The 15,134-nt window shown below is 48.1% G+C and overlaps 1 protein-coding gene across 1 annotated transcript in view; it reads left to right on the top strand.

The window, feature by feature from the left end:
* The window catches only part of SMPD3 (sphingomyelin phosphodiesterase 3), an 87,111-nt gene continuing 72,323 nt past the window's right edge, over positions 347-15,134 (top strand). Inside the window, exon 1 of the mRNA XM_005655777.3 lies at positions 347-547. The gene's annotated coding sequence lies outside the window, so the exon portion shown is untranslated. The remainder of the gene's footprint in view (positions 548-15,134) is intronic.

Here is a 15,134-nt window from a genome sequence, read left to right as displayed (position 1 = left end):
CCCACGGCCTGCCCCATTTCTCCGTCAGCCACTCCCAACCAGCCGCCTTTGCTATAGAAACAGTCCTCCCGCCCTCCTCAGCGCCTGCGTTTCGTCAATGCACTCTGGGAAATGCAGTCCACCTCTGGTTACCTGCCCGCGACTTGAGCCCACTCTGCGTCCTTAAAGGACTACAGGTTCCAGAAGCCGGCGCGTAAAACTCCGGCGTCTCTGGGGAATGAGGTCCTGCTAGAGAGACAGAGGAACCCGCGGGCGGGGCAGCAGGGAGCCGGGACTGCACCCCCCCAATGGGCGGCCTCCTGGGCGGGGCCCGGGTGGCCATTGGCTACGGAGGCACGGAGGAGGCGGGGTCATCGGAATGAGGCGCGGAGCTGTTCGCCTCTCCAGGTGCTGAGTCCGAGGGAGGCTCCGGTTGCGCGAGCCGAGGTTGCAGGCGCCGCGGTCGCAGCCGCGTACCGCGCCGTCGCCGTCGCGAGAGGCATCGCCTAGAAGCTGGAGCCGTGAAGAGCTCGGAGGAGCTCCTAGACCGCCCTCCAGCCTTTCTGAGGTCGGTGCTTTCAGATTCGCTTTTGTTTTATTGGGGAGGGAATGAATTGAGGCATGAGGGGGCCTGGTGAGTTGATGGGACCTGTCCTCACCGCCCTCAAGACCATTGTCCTGGAGCGCTGCTGACTGTGGCCCCGCGTCTGAGGTCGGAGCAGCTTTGGTTAGTTTTTGTCTTATGGTGAAGGGGGCTCTTGAGCGTGAAGGTAGAGGGCTGGTGACCTGCCCCTCCATCCCTAGTGAGAGGGCGTTAAGAGCTTGGAGCTTCTCTCCTCTAGTGCCTGAAGTCCAGGCTGCCTGGATTATTGAGAATGGGAAAGTGTCTTGAGATGAAAGATTCAGAGGAAGGGGGACTCTTCCCCACAACACCTCGGCTCCTTAAGGTTACAAAGAGTCTGGATGGAATGGATAAAACAGCGGGACGCCTCCTCGTCTGCTCAGAATCTTCTGGGATTATTGAGGAAGGGCTGTTTGGGGATGTCATGAACACCTATCCTAGTACTCATCTCTCTGCTGAAGCCGAGGGCTTCTGAGGAGGGGAAACGGGATGAAGATGGAGACAGAGGACTCTTCCCCTCCCACCTGGACCCGCCTTGGTTATGGGGGGTAGGGGAAAATGAGATGTGAGGGTAAAGGCTGGGAGACCCCTCCCTACTCTGACAGGAGTCGCCGGTACAGGAAAGCACTGACGGGTTCTCAGGGTCCTTTGCGATCTGGGCCCCGCGCCTAAGGTCAGAGTGGCCAGGGGGTGAGGTGTGCAGTGGGGAAAAGTAAGAGGGATTGAGGAACCTCCCTGGCCTCTCCCCTTCCACGCCTTACCACCTTGACCCCCCTCTACCTCGGTCCAGGCCAGGGGCCCTTAGTCGAGACGACCCTCCCCGCCCCACTCCGGAGCCCGTGCTCCTGTACCGCATCGGGGAGCCAGACCCGGATGGGCACGTGCTGGGCGGGACAGGGCTAGTCCCCTCTCGGGCACCCTGAAGCTCCAGGTAGACGCCCACCGCGGCTGTAGACCCTCGGGCTGTTCCGCTCGGCGCAGGGTGCGCCTCAGATCCAGCTACAGACACCTATCTCCCAGCCACGCGGCGGCCGCTCTGAGCGCAGGGCTTTCAAGCTCGGCCCCAGCATCCGAGGGAGGACAAAGCCGCGGTCGCCGCACTGGCGGGCCTGCGCCACCGGCTGGGCGGGGGGCGAGGCCGAGGGAGGGGGGGTTCGGGTGCGGCGCGGGGAGCTTCCGCGGAAGCGTGACAGAAGCCAGGCAGGAGACAAAGCGTGCTGGCTCCTCGCGGGCCCGCGCGAGCGGGGATGGAAAATCCCGAGGGAGGAGGCGGCCGCGCGGGGCAGGGCACTATATACCCCACACCCTTCCCTCCCACCCCACCCCCCCGCCAACTCCCACCCCCGCGGGTCCTGCCTCCGGGTGCTGTGTGTGCAATGGTAACAGGGTCCCGTCTGTGGGGCGTTCAAGACCTGTGACCATGAGGACGTGGACAGGCAAGGGGTTCTGCCTCGCAGAAGGGACCCAAGGTTCGAGGCATGAGTGAGTCAGGGTCCGCAGGATCATCCTGACTAACCCCTCCCAACCCCACCCACTCCATCAGCCATGTTAGGTCAAATTTGGTCGTGTGTGTGTGTGTGTGTGTGTGTGTGTGTGTGTCAGAGTGTAATGTTTGCATGGGCAATGGTGTGGGTCAGAGTTTGAGTGTGAATGTGTATGACTAGGGAGGTGCCAAGGTGTGCTCTAGTGTTCACATGCGTGTCATAGTGAGCTTGTGCATCTGGCTGGCTGTGTGTGAAAAGAATGAAGTACTGTTGGCCTCAGAGGCGGGGAGCAGGGTAGTCACCTTCAACTCTCAAATCACAGTAACGACCTAAAGTCCACTGGATTCCCTCAGGTAAAGATAGCTTCAGGCCATGTGCATGTGGTGCGGCCCAGAAAGTGGGACCGCACAAGTAAGTGGAGCCCTCTTCAGCCCTTTTGGTGCCTTGGGTCTGACCCTAACATCCTCACCAGTGCCCTGCCTTTCCCATCCCTCAGAAACCTTATCCTGCTGCAGTGGGCTGCCTGAGGACCAGAATTCTGTCCCCCACCATCATAGGCTGACAAGTGAGGCTTGGGGAGCTCATAAGCAGAGGGGTTCCTTCTTTGTTTTTTTGTTTGTTTGTTTTTGCCTTTTGGGCTGCACTCGCGGCATATGGAAGTTCCCAGGTTAGGGGCTGAAACAGAGTTACAGCTGTTGGCCCATGCCACAGCCACAGCAATGCTGGATCCAAGCTGTGTCTTTGACCTACACCACAGTTCACAGCAACCCTGGATCCTTAACCCACTGAGCAAGGCCAGGGATTGAACCCTCGTCCTCATGGATACTATTTGGATTGTTTCCACTGTGCCACAACAGGAACTCCAGGAGAGTTCTTACGATATGGGTGCAAGACTGTGTGGCAAGACAACTTTTGTCACTTGGATCTCTATCTGGAAGGGCCATGGGGTTGGAGTTGCAGGTCAGTGACAGGTGGCCTCTCAGTAATACCAGGTGCACTTGTAGAGAGGACACAAATGTGTCACAAAGATATCACTATGGATAGATAACCCTAGAGGATGAGGATAACCCTCTCAAACCTGCCCATTCCCACTAAGTGACCTCCATTTCACAGCACTTTTATGCAAAGGTGCTGTGTGGCTTTGAGATAATCCCCACCTGAGACTCCTTTTCCCATACAACGAGGGGCAGTGGACCTAGAGGAAGAGCAGTTAACAGACAGTAGAGCTACCATCCAGCCCAGCCCTGCCCCAACCAGTCTCTACAAGTATCCACAGCGACCTCTGCTGGGCAGAAGTGAAACCAAGCTGCAATTTGGCAACTAACACTGGCCCAAGGTGTGAAAGCTCAAGGTGGGTGTGGGCATTGTTTGGTGAAAACCACAAACCTTTCTACTTAGTGGCTACCTGCCTGCTTATGGAGTCCTGAGTTGATGTTCTTGTACACAGTTCCTTCAAGTGATGGAACTGACACTGTCCTCATGCATGTGGAAATATTTAAAGAGGACCTAAACGCCTTTGTTCAAGTTTCCATCCAATTAGGGGTGGGCATCAAATTTATTTATGAGAAAAATGCATGAAAAATATTTATCAGGCTCAAGGAGGTTTAAGCATATACCCTGTCTTTTCCTCTCCTTCAATTCCCTTCTCCTTTTTCTTCCTATTCTACTTTTATCCTCCTCTCTTCCTCATAATTAAATCACTAATTTAGATTAGTCAAAAACAAATTTTTCAAACATAAGCTTTCTTCTTCCTTATCAACAATATGGCCCAGGAGTTCCTGTTGTGGCTCAGTGGTTAACAAATCTGACTAGGAACCATGAGGTTGCGGGTGAACCCTGGCCTTGCTCAGCAGGTTAAGGATCCAGCATTGCCATGAGCTGTGGTGTAGGTTGCAGACATGGCTCGGATCCTGCGTTGCTGTGGCTCTGGCGAAAGCTGGCAGCTGCAGCTCTGATTGGACCCCTAGCCTGGGAACCTCCATATGCTGTGGGAAGCAGCCCTAGAAAAGGCAAAAAGACAAAAAAAAGAAAAGAAAAAGAACACAATATGCCCCAGAAAATGCAGATATCAGGAAGCTATTACTAAATGCAAAGAACTGACAAACCCTGGCTCCTTCAGGCCTAATGATGGGAGTAGGGGAGATGGATGCTCAGTCTTAAATGCCCATCAAGTGACAGGTGTCTCCTTTCCTAGAGTTGCTCTAAAAGGATTTCACACAGCCACAAATTCTTTAGAGCTCCCAAAAGGAAAAGAGGTATTTAAATACCTGGTATTGTTCTTACTTTGGCATCAGTGTGATTTGCATTGAACTATGTGACTCAGTATCATAAAGTAAAAATAGGACTTAATCTCTTCCTTGGCTCTTCAGAAGGTGACTGCATGTGTGTGTTGTGTTTTGCACTGGAGAGCGAAAAGCTAAATTATCTCATAAATTGAACTAACCGCTTACCCTGATTAGAAAATGTCACTTAACATTACACTCAGGCAATAACATTATGGGGTTTTTTAATTCATGCATGAATTTCTGTCTTATAAAACCTTTCTTCATTATTACTTTCACTTGAGGTTAATCAAGAATATTTAATCCTTGTACTGAAGCCAAACAAGATATATATCAGAAGATACAGGAAGATGTGGGTGGTATTTCTGTTCTTCTTAGGCTCAAAAAAAAAAAAAATCCTTGGGGTTCACAGGAACAAAGGAAAGGCCGTGAAGATTTGGTAAATCTTAGGGAGTTAAACAGGTTTCCTCTCCTCAAAATTTTCCAGGAGGGCTGGTCATGTTGAAGAACCTTAGCACGCATGCAAATGGCACACATGCTGGGAATGAGACTGCAGCCTTTAGGGTTCCTAAATTCCTATGGCAGCCCCTCTGGAAAAATCTCCCAAGTCCTTCCTGTTCCTCAGGCAGCAGCCTGAGTAGTTGCTAGGGAGTGGAGCTGTCCAAGGTTCTGGAGCACTGGCCTCAGCCCCCCTAATGGAAAGGGAGAATTTGGGGGCATGGAGTAGAAGCAAGCTCTGAAAACACAGCCTCTGTGATGATTTCTGCAAAGCTAGTTACAGAATGAAATAGGAGGGAGTTTCCGTTGTGGCTCAGCAGAAACAAATCTGACTAACATCCATGAGGACACAGGTTCGATCCCTGGCCTTGCTCAGTGGGCTGGGGATCCAGCATTGCTGGGAGCTGTGGTATAGGTTGCAGACACAGCTCAGGTCTGGCGTTGCTGTGGCTGTGGCATAGACCAGTGGCTATAACTCTATTGGACCCCTAGCCTGGGAACCTCCATATGCCACAGGTACAGCCCTAAAATAAAAGACAAAAAAAAAAAAAAATGGAAAGGAGAAAACATAGCTGTAGAGGGTCCACTGCATCACTTTGAATGAACCCATCAGCAATTCCTATTTAAAGAATCATAAGCTAATAATTAGAAGAAACCTTTCTGAGTCAGGCTCTTCACATGTAAGAATGTATTTAAACCTCATAGTCCTATGAGGTGGGTGGTGTTGTTATTCCCACTTTCAAGATGAGGAAAGGAAGCTCTGAGAGGAAAAGGGGTTTGCCTGTGGTTATACAGCTCAGAAGGAGCAGAATTTAAGTTCTAACCTGGATCTCAAATTCCTACCACTATTTTTTCCCTACTATTATATTATAGAAAAAATTATAGAGGAAAAATTGAAGTATTGGACTGTCCTCTATGAGATTCCAACTAGATTTTAGAGGAAGAGGATTGGGGACTAACTAAGATTCAGACATAAATCACAGAGTCCTTCCAAATTCAGCAAGGATGTTGCCACATACTTTACATCTTATCCTGACAAAGGGCTTGTTACCTGAGCTTGACTGCCAAAGAAGTGGAAATGGAAGTAGATGACCCTTATGGTCAGTGGCCCAGGGTTTTCTTTCTAGAGTGGAAGAGCTTCACAGGAAGTCAAGCCTGCATGGCAACAAAATATGTTTTAATAATCTTCAAGAATAGAGAGGAAAAAAAAACCCTGAGGACACCGTCATTATTCAACAGAGTACATATAGAGCTTAAAAAAAAAAGGCTTATCTTTATTTGCTAGCATCCTGTTCCAATGCTGAGGACGTTTGGATATTGTTAAGAGGCTCCTTCCACCTATTCCCACTCTCAAGATTCTTCACAGCAAAGCTTCTAATATCAAAATAAAAGTTTTCACTGCTGTGAGCCTCAAGTAATCTCAGGGAAACATCACATTCCTGCCTCATGTCATCACAACCAATGTTCCACCTTCGTATGTGGCTGCAGGAGTTCTGAAGGTAAGCAGATTTGGGCCTTGATGGACTTCAGGCCACAGATATCCTCTGGTCTTCCCAAGCTGGCAGTGCCAACTGCCCCAATCTTACCACATACACAAAGGGCCTATGCCTGAGAACTCCTAGCCATAGGTTTGAGTGCCTAAGGAGAGTAGAGTGAAATAGCTCTCCCTAGACCTCAGTGTGCACAACATCCAGATAGGGGGCCTGGCCTTTTGAAAATCTGCTTCACTTCGTGTTGGATCTCCAATCCATTTTGAGCAATTCCTCCCCCTTCTAGGTTGGAATTTCGCAGGGCTTTGACGTTCGGAGCAAAGGCTGCTATTGCTTTTCCTGAGGGCACTTGGAGGCCAAGGACCGGCTCCGCATCTGGGTCTGCTCTGACTCATACGAGTGCAGACAGATTTGATTGTTTTCTTATTTAGAGTCATTAATAAACTCTCCTCGGCATCAGAACAGCATGTAATAAGAGGGAGGCTATTTGCGGGGGTCTCTAGGCAGCCATGCCTATAGCTGAGCACCATCTCCTTTGCTAACAGGATCAGGAAATGGTTTCTAACCCCAGCTATTGCCCTTCAAAAGGCTTAGATTATCAGGATTTTAGGCTAATATGAGAAAGAAAATGAAAGTGTAATTAATTGCTACAGATGATATAGTTATTCTAGCAAAATTGAGGCCCAGGATTCCCCCAAAGAAGAACTGGATTTTCATTCATTCAACAAACATTTCTTGTGCCTACAGTGTGCCAGGCACAGAGCTGGGCACAAGGAACACAACACCAACATGGGATAAGCCCCATCATACAAAAATTTTGACTGGAAAGAGGAAAGAGCTGCAGAAACCCTGAAAAGGGATGTGCTGTAAGCAGAGTTTCTTAGAAATAAAAAGACACTTAATAATCATAAGCCATCATCTCTTTTTTAACATGAAGAAAGAGGCTGAGGGAGGTTGAGGGTTGCCACTGGTCAAAGGCCCAGTCAGTGGTGAGGATGAGAACCAGGTTTTATAATTTCTAAGGCACGTTCTTGCCACTGTCCTAAACTGCTGCTATGTTTATTAAATTATCCAAAGGGCACATTTTCATTTGATCATAGCCTTTTATGATCCAATCCTAACGCAAAACCTAAATTTAAAGTTGAAATAGAAACAAATAGATGAAATAGGACAAGGAAAATGCCTATTTATATCTGTGTTGTCCATGTAATAACCACAGGCAGCTACTGAGCACTTGAAATACGACTAGTCTGAACTGAGATGTAAGTATAAAATATACACCAGATTTTGATAAATTAGTATAAAAAGAATAAAATAGCTCATTAATAATGTTAATAATGATTACAGGTTAAAATAACATTTGGAATACATTGGGTTAAATAAATATTATTAAAATTAATTTCACTTGTTTCTTTTTACTTAGCTGCTACTGTTATCAGAAGGGGCTCATAAATTCTTATAAGATGGGGCAACCGGAAGAAGAACAAACGATTTTCAGATAAATCAAACAAAAGATTTACTACCAGTTAAAACATGACTGACGGGAGTTCCTGTTGTGGTGCAGCGGAAATGAATCCGAATAGGAACCATGACGTTTCAGGTTCGATCCCTGGCCTTGATCAGTGGGTTAAGGATCCGGTGTTGCCATGAGCTGTGGTGTAGATTGCAGACATGGCTCAGATCCTGCATTACTGTGGCTAATGTGTAGGCAGGCAGATGTAGCTCTGATTAGACCCCTAGCCTGGGAACCTCCATATGCCATGGGTGCAGCCCTAAAAAGCAAAAAAATAAAAAATAAAAAAATAAAACATGATTGAAAACACTTGCAAGTATAAGCAAATGAATTACGTTGATGTGGCCCCAATTTTCTTGCAGATGAGGATACTGAGAAAGAGTTCAAGCCATTTACATAAGCATATGATGAATAAACAAATTAGCTAACTGAATTATGCACAGGTCTTGACCTCTGCTAATAAGTTGAAGAAGAGGATGATTAGAGGGTGCTTATAACAGATGACCCAAGAACTCTAAGTCTCTTGGACTCCAAGGTTCCTCAGGGAAATGGGAGCCTTGTGCTCTAGGAGAAAGATGTTGCACAGGAGTCAGACATACACAAAGTCAGAGCCACTCTGCCACCCGTTGGCCTTGATCAAGATACTGAGTCTTGAGCACTCAAAACATGGTGGCTATGATCAAATGAGATTTCAGGTGTTCTTTAATAGAAAAAAAAAAATCAACAGTCTTTGCTACTTTTTTTTTTTGTTTTTTCTAGGGCCGCTCCAGCAGCATATGGAGGTTCCCAGGCTAGGGGTCTAATCAGAGCCGTAGCCACCAGCCTACGCCAGAGCCACAGCAACACTGGATCCAAGCCGCATCTGCAATCTACACCACAGCTCACGGCAACACCAGGTCCTTAACCCACTGAGCAAGGCCAGGGATCAAACCCACAACCTCATGGTTCTTAGATTCGTTAACCACTGTGCCACGAAGGGAACTCCTCTTTTCTACAGTTCTACTGCCCCCATTCCTCATCTTTGCTTGGTCCCTGAAGAAGTTTAAAGGACAGTTTCACATGATTAAGTGTGTCTACACCAAAATGTAGGGTCTCAGCCACTTTGGACACACCTCACCATCTTTCATGTTCCCCTGTCTCATTAACAAATGTACAGTTCTTTCCCTGGGACGATGAGGCAAGCAGCAAAATGGACATTGTTCTCTCATGTCTATCCTGAAATTCTGACATTCTGATGTTGGTGTTTACAGCACTTTACATACAGCTTTACTTTAAAAATAAAGCGACATAAGTTCAGAAACCACAGTCACTGGAGAACGTGGCCATGGAGCCTTCACTGCACAGCTCTGAGGGAGCACATTGTTGCTATCCTTGACCATCGCTTTTCCAAAAGTTTGCCTCTGGATCAAAGAAATACATGTTAAGCTCAGCGAAGACATGTTAACAGAGCATGTTGGAACCAAACTCCTTTCTAGTCCCACAGGAAGGACAGAGATCCCTGGGAGTGTTTTGGAAGGAAACATGGTCAGATATCCTGGGTCAAAGTGTGGTGGGCGGATTGAAGTGGAGGAAGAGCCTGGAGGTGGGCTCACCCCTAGTTCTCTTGAGAGGCCCTTGACTTCCAGGGACTTAAATGCCAGGGTCGGGTTCTTTGGAATAGAATCTGGTTTTGAAATGAATTTTTCCCATCCCTTTACTCTTTTGTTCACTCAACAGACACTGAAGGGTGCATAGCAGGGGTGGGGGCATTTTGAGAAACCTGGCTCTGGAGGAGCCCAGAGTCTGGCTGGGGAGAGGAGTGATGCCCACATGATGGGTGAACCAAGGAACCAGGGCTGAAGTAACCATAGGAGGCCTAATAGCATGGGTTGGCTACGGCAGTGGAAAAGCGGTGGGTCCCAACCAGACAGACCTGACTGAATCTTTGCTTCATCACCAAATGTGTGACCTTGGGCAAGTGCTTTAACCTTTCTGAGCCTCATTTTCTTTATATGGGGCAATAAAATGTACTTTTCCTAGGCTGTTATGGCCTTACATGGCAACATATAAAGAAAATTCTTAGGACGATAGTAACCCTCCTTCAGGCATTGTGGTCAGCCCTTTACATGCATAACAAAGCTGCCATTATTATCCCTGGTTTATAGCTGAGGAAAGTAATACTCAGGAACTTCAAGTAACTTGCCCAGGGTCACACAGGCAGTAGGAGGTATGCGGTCTGACTGCAGAACCTGCTCTTAACCATGGTGATTGCTGCCTCCCTGGTTCAAGGTCAGCAGGAATCCAATAACTTATTTTGAAGGAGGGCGAGGTAATTTGTGGGTCAGCTTGTGGAGAGATTTTCTGCTTGATCTTCAAGGGTGGGTACCATCTGGAGAGGCTCTGAAGGGTAGGGTGGGGAGGGAAGGCAGAGAAAAGCTGTGACCAAATGAACAGGGCTGGCTATGCCAGTGATGTATTTATTCCAGGGCCCCCGAAATAGAGAATAGAGTTTCAGTAGGAAATAGATTTTTGGAAAGAAGGATTGAGAAAATCTTTGGGTAACAAAGGTTAGCTGACAAAAGTTTATAGGCAAAGAAAGAGACATGAAATCTGAAACTACCAATCTGGGGCATCTCACTGAATGTGGGCATTTTATTGCAGTATGGACCATGCTCATCAAATATGCCCAAAGCCAGAGCTTGTGGAGGGTGTGGCCAGTTAGCTCCACCATCCAGCATTCCTCCCAGTGCTCTTTGCCCTTTAGAGAACATGCATGGACTTTTCTCTTATTTGGTCTTCACAAAAGCTCTAGGCAGTAGAAGGTGGTAGGTCTGCTACAATTGCTGTCTGTGTCAAGCAGCATGAGCTGCCAGGAGGCACAGATGCCAGGCACAGCTGCAGTGCCCCAATTCAGGCAAAAGGCTTAGGAGGGTTTTTTCTGTGAGAGAGGAGGCAGAAGTCTTGCCCCCTGGGCTGAGACCTTTTCTCTGTACTCTGGGAGGCAGGCAGTGTTATCTTTGGTCCATGATTCTAGAGTGACACCCCCAAGTGGCTGCCTCCTAGAGTGGCCGCTGTGAGGGCCCGAGTCGGGGGTCACTGCAAATCCCATAGCCCTTTCTGGATGCTGCACCTGTCAATCAGTGGCTCCCTCCTGTGCAGAGAGCTTGTCTCACAAAAGGGGATTTTTCTGGACTTGCCATCTCAAATTCGTTCTGCCTATTTCTCTGCAAACTGTAGGAACTGGAAGCCGAACCCCATTCTCCTTAGGCTGATTAGAGGGAAAATCTGTCTTTTCTAATGGCTGCAGTTGCTGCTGACCACCAGATTTCTCTCCATGGCTACGCTTCTAATAACAATGCAAAACAAAGGCAGGAAGGGAGAGAGATACAGATGCAGCACCTGCAGTTCTGTGAAGGATGTGAGGCAGTGGGGGAGGTAACTTTCACAGCCATGAGAGAGTCTTTTGATGAGTAAAGGGGGAATTTTGATGTGCAAGATGACAGAAGATGAAAGAGATCATGATGCTGTACTGTGTCTTCTTTGGAAAGTCCTATTAGGGTTCCAGATGCCCTCCATAGTTCTGGAGGGATAAATTCACAGGTTGGTGAAGCCATGCAGACTTTGACAAGTTGTCTAGGGAAAAGTCCATAATGATTATAAACATAAGACTAATGAGAAATGACAAACATTTGGTAATGGAATGTTCAGGGTTCATCTGGTCACTGACCCTAGTAATGATTAATGTGTGTCCACGCACACTGAATGCAGCACAGTGGAATGGTGACTTCCGAAGAATAAGACCAAATTGAGAAATCAGAATAAAGGTGTGGATGCTTAGAACGATTGGGCCTCACAAAGTAGAGCTGTGGTGATTTCAGAGCAGTTTACCAGCCAGGTCTCATTTACCTGATCATTTTGACACCAAGGCTCTGACACACCAATTCTTAGACATTCCCAGAACAGCATCTGCCACCTACTCTGTGCTGAGCCCTGAGCCAGGCATTGGAGAGATGGGGGTGAATGAGACCTAAGGCCCTGTCCTTAGGGGGCTAGCCAATCTAAAATAGACCATGGAGTACAGAATAGGAAATGTGAAAATGAACATGACCACTTCGTGATGTTTCCTTATAGATGCTGCCTCACCTGTAGCCCAGCAGGTGAGCCAAACAGGGATCTTATAAACACCGCTAATCTCGTCTCAAATCTGAGCAGCTATGACTCCAGCTCTGGAATCTGGGGTAGCAGAGTGAGGGCAAAGGAGGCAGAGGCTGGTATATTTCAGAAACCTGATGCATTCACTCAGTGAAAATGTTTTTCCTCCACAAAAGCTTGAAAGACCCACTTTCGAGACCCTTTGCCTGCAATTAGAGCATGCTGCTACAAGGGGCACTATGAAGCAGTGTGGCCCAAGCAGCCATACTCCCCACAGGCACGTATGCTAAGACAAGCCTAGTTTTTCAGATATTAACCTTCAGAAGAACAACATTTTTAATTAATTGATCATAGAAAGATTGCACATTTAATAGGACCAAGCCACCGTAACCTATTTACAGTGAGTGGAGAGCTGTGAATTCATCAACATTCATTAACAAAATTCATGTATGCCTAACTGTATAAAAAGAACTGCACAAAGTCCCTGCTCTTAGGTACTCACTGCTGTGAGAAAGACAAACAGAGGCAGGTAATTCCAGTGCCGCCAGATAAATGGTATGATGGAGGGATGAGCAGGGAGCACTGAAAACACGGAAGAGGAATGACTAACTCTGACAGGGAGCACCCCTCCCTTCCTCCCTCTCTCTCATGTGTTAGGTTTGGACCTTAATCCCTGAGGCAAAGGGTTGACACCAACTCATAGAAGAAGAAAAACAAATGGGTCAAATATTTTGAAACACTGGGAGGAACTGGAATCAGCCCACTGAATGAACGTGGACGCCTCGCCTACATCTCTGGACCTCAGTGTTCTCGCCTGGTGCTCCAGGGCTTGACAGTAGCCACCATGATCATGTGGGCCTGTAGATTAGAGTGTTGACCTTGACTCCAATGGCTGGGCCTGGCTTTGTCCCAGCCCCTGCTTATCTGGACTCTGATGATACTACCTCTCGATTCTGGCTAAATGTTCCAAGGCTTCCCAGAGGATCTGGTCCTAAAGGAACTTGGTGTTGGTGAGGTGTCAGTTTTTGGTGTCTGGTGGAAATGGTCTCGCTCTCCTGAGTAGCTATTTGGCTCATCACCCTCCTTGGAAGACCAAAAGCCAGGCTGGCCCTGTCAAAGCTCTGATCACTGCATGCACTGCCCCGTATCACCAGCCAGTCTTTAACCTGTGGCCACTCTTAGGAAAGCATTGCCCTGTCAGGCAGAGGATCACTGGTGGCAGGTGGCCCCACCCTGCCTTTCCCACGCCCCAGCTCTCTCCTGCCTGTGGGTGTGACGTTGGCCTCCCACCTCTGTCTTAGGGAGTCCAAAGGAGCAACTATCTTGCATACATGAAAAAAAAAAAAAAAAGCCAGAGTATTTACATTTAAACAAGTCACTTAAAGCTGTTAATTGCCTTGTGGAGAGTTTTAATATACAATTCATGGTAAAGAAACCTGGTTAAGAGAGTAAATAAATGGAGGCCCCAAGAAAGCCCTCAATGAAATTCCATTTACAAGCCTTTTTGTTTGTTTGTTTGTTTTAGGGCCACACCTGCTGCATATGGAAGTTCCCAGGGTAGGCGTGGAATTGGAGCTACAGCTGCTAGCCTACACCACAGCCACAGCAACTCGGGACCCAAGCCACGTCTGCATTCCTAGTCAGATTCGTTTCTGCTGCACCACGATGGGAACTCCGCATTTATAAGTCTTAAAAAGCATATTTTAGGGAGTTCCCGCTGTGGTGCAGCAGAAACAAATCCGACTAGTATCCATGAGGATGAGGGTTCAATCCCTGGCCTTACTCAGTGGGCTGCAAATCCGGCGTAGATCACAGACGCGGCACAGATCCCACTTTGCTGTGGCTGTGGCATAGGCCAGCAGCTGCAGCTCCGATTTGACTCCTAGCCTGGGAACTTCCATACGCAGCAGCTGTGGCCCTGAAAAAAAGCTTATTTAAAAATAATTCATGGACTTCCCTTTGCGGCGCAGAGGAAATGAATCTGACTGGCATCCATGAGGATGTGGGTTCTATCCCTGGCCTGGCTCTGTGGGTTGGGGATCCGGCTTTGCCATGAGCTGTGGTATAGTTTGCAGGCTCGGCTTGGATCCTGAGTTGCTGTGGCTGTGGCTGTAGTATAGGCTGGCAGCTGTAGCTCCAATTCGACCCCTAGCCTAGGAGCTTCCATATGCCACTGGTGTGGCCCTAAAAAGCAAAAAAAAAAAAATAGTTCACATGCCCAGAATTTCACACCCTTAGACTCTCAGACCCTGAACTGCCTGTCTAGACCGGAACCAGGACCCTGCCAGCTCAGGTCCCACCCACCCCACCCACACCCCCTCACTCTGGTCCCTCAGCCCTGGGAGCCTCTCTCAGCAGAGAGTTCATTCCTGTCAGCTGGGACCAGGTCTGCTCAGGTCACTTTTCTCAACCAAGGGCCCCCAGGCACTTCCTGCTGGGGCTTCCCTGGGCAGCACTGCCAGACACACACCCCCTCTGGCTATAGAGCCTGGACCACCCCTCCCCGTCTTGCAAGAACACAGGGCCCTTCCTCCAGGGAGAGTCCCTCAGCGGTCCTGCTCCATATGCCCAACTTCCTTCCCAGAATAAGCAAACAGAGGGAAAAAAAATCGACAAAGGGCCTTTAAAACCATTCTGCAGAGGATGTCACCTCCAGGAGATGAGCAGGGCTAGGCTGAGATAAGCAGAGCTGCTTACAAACAGACCCGAGACAAATTAAAACATTCATTGAAGGCAACAGAATGCAGATCAGTGGAGTGAGAAACAAGATGTCTCCCTTCCAAATCACTGCAGAAGGTAAAAGAAATCATCAGCTGTGGCTCAAAAGTCAGAACAGAAAGGAGATGCAGAAAACACTAAACAAGATGACAAGGGACAATACATGTAAGCATTTGCCATTCCCTTGTTAGAAGACAATGGTTCCTGCATTAAATTAATGCAAGAGCCTCACCTAAAATAAAACGACTCCAGGGTAGGCAAAGCTATACCAGGTAAATGCAAACAAAAGAGAACACGTGAGTGGCCATGTCAGACAAAGCACAGTTTAAGGGAATAAGCAGCGTCAAGCAGGATAAAAAGGGTAATTTTATATTCATAGGCACAATTGTGAAAGCATAAATGTTCTGAACATTTGTA

This window comes from Sus scrofa, chromosome 6, assembly GCF_000003025.6.
Source record: "Sus scrofa isolate TJ Tabasco breed Duroc chromosome 6, Sscrofa11.1, whole genome shotgun sequence".
In the NCBI taxonomy this organism is placed as follows: domain Eukaryota; kingdom Metazoa; phylum Chordata; class Mammalia; order Artiodactyla; family Suidae; genus Sus; species Sus scrofa.
This window is presented reverse-complemented; position numbering and strand designations above follow the sequence as displayed.